Raw genomic sequence first — 2,006 nt, 5'->3', positions numbered from 1 at the left:
ATATGAAAAATTTATGAAGAATGAGATTTTCAGATAGATATCTGGAGACAGATACCTCTCTTAGCTGTCCTAAGTACTTTTGAAAATGTTTTTATGTACACAGAAAGTACCAGCCACAGTCAGTAGTATCACTGCATCTTTATCCTATTCTTTAGTAAGTAGCATTGATTTAAACTCTGTTTCATCAACAGAGTATCTTTTTTTTTTCTCAGCCTTAGTACTATGAGATGAGTTTTAGTAGGAGATGAACGGTTTTTCTCATGAGACATGACAGTCTTATCCTAAGTCCTATTCAGACATACCTTTTGTTGTTGGAGACAAGTTGTTCATGAAGGGAATTCTTCCCATCTGTATTGAGAAGTTTAGTCAAAAATGTGAATTCAGGTTAGGAATCATGGCATTTTTCTTCAACATGTTATTTCAGTGGAAAACTACTATTTTATTTTAATTAATATTTATTTTATTTATTTTATTTTATTTTAATTAATATTTAATTATATTAGGGCCTGTTCAGCCTGGAGAAGAGGAGGCTGAGGGGGGACCTCATCGCAGTCTACAACTGCCTCGTGAGAGGGAGTGGAGAGGCAGATCACCTATTCTCTGTTATCACCAGTGACAGGACCCGTGGGAATGGTGTGAAGCTGAGGCAGGGGAAGTTTAGGCTGGACATCAGGAAGAGGTTCTTCACCGAGTGGGTGGCTGCACACTGGAACAGGCTCCCCAGTGAAGTAGTCACTGCACCAAGCCTGTCTGAATTTAAGAAGAGATTGGACTGTGCACTTAGTCACATGGTCTAAACTTTTGGGCAGACCTGTGTGGTGCCAGGAGTTGGACTTGATCCTTATGGGTCCCTTCCAACTCGGGATATTCTATGATTCTATGATTCTATTTTTTTTTCTGCATCTGAAAGGAAATACATGCTTGCTTTCTAATTTCAGCTTCCAAAACTTGTATTTTTAATAGTCTGCCAGTTCTCAAGTGAATATGCAATTGCATTGTGTGCCCTTGTGTCTACAAAGCCCAGTTATCTTATTTCCCATTTGGAAGTGCTCCCAGGCTGTCTCACCACGTGTGATTTGGTAAGACATGGTGGACTCATGCCTCATGGCTTCCATGATTGCACCAGACCATACCCACTCTTACTATGCTGACTGCTGGTCATTACCAAATTCATACTGGCTTGACTGCTTTCTGGTGACTGACGTTGACAAAGGAAAAAAAAAATCAAATTTTTTTACATTATTTCCATATGTTCACATCCCCATATTGTCAATGAAATATCCAACCAGTGGTTAAGGTATTATACTTTGGACTGGAAAAAGCATGGGAGAAATACCCAGTTTTGTAAGATGTATTCTTCAACAGACACTGTATAAGGATTTCTGAAGTTCAGTCGGTATGGATAGCCTAAAGACAGATATAGTTCAGATGTCTTACAGAACTAAACTGCACTGCTAAGTGTAAGGCCACAATTTATCTAGTGTAAATGTCTGAAAAACTGGTAATTCACAAAGGAAAGATGGTCTAGTAGATAGTCTCGTAAGTAGAGACTGGCCATGAGGGTACTGCTGGGCATGGCCAACTAGAGGCTCTGTAGATACAGCTGGAGAGAACCATGGTTAGGTCTTGACTTGTGCAGTTTTCACCAGCTGTCCTCAGTGTTTCTTGTTCATCATGTCTTAACTTCTTTTTGTAAGGATGCACTCTGTATATTTAACAAAATGGCACCCTGATCTTAACTGTAAACTTCAAGTATTTCTGTATCTTCTTACCTCATCTGAGAATTTGGCCTTGGTTTCTTGATTTGGCATTCAGTGATGATACCAAAAAAGCAACAGATTTGGGGAAAAAAAAGAAAAATTTCAGCTTTCAGCATTAAAGAGGCTGCCAGTAGAAAAAGAAAGTGAAGATACAGGTTACAGATATGATTTTTATTTGTAACAGTTACACGTACAAATTTTTCCTGATAGCATCTTTTTAAATTTTAAATCCCATATATATAGAAA

The sequence above is a fragment of the Cygnus atratus genome, chromosome 1 (assembly GCF_013377495.2).
Source record: "Cygnus atratus isolate AKBS03 ecotype Queensland, Australia chromosome 1, CAtr_DNAZoo_HiC_assembly, whole genome shotgun sequence".
In the NCBI taxonomy this organism is placed as follows: Eukaryota; Metazoa; Chordata; class Aves; order Anseriformes; family Anatidae; genus Cygnus; species Cygnus atratus.
This window is presented reverse-complemented; position numbering follows the sequence as displayed.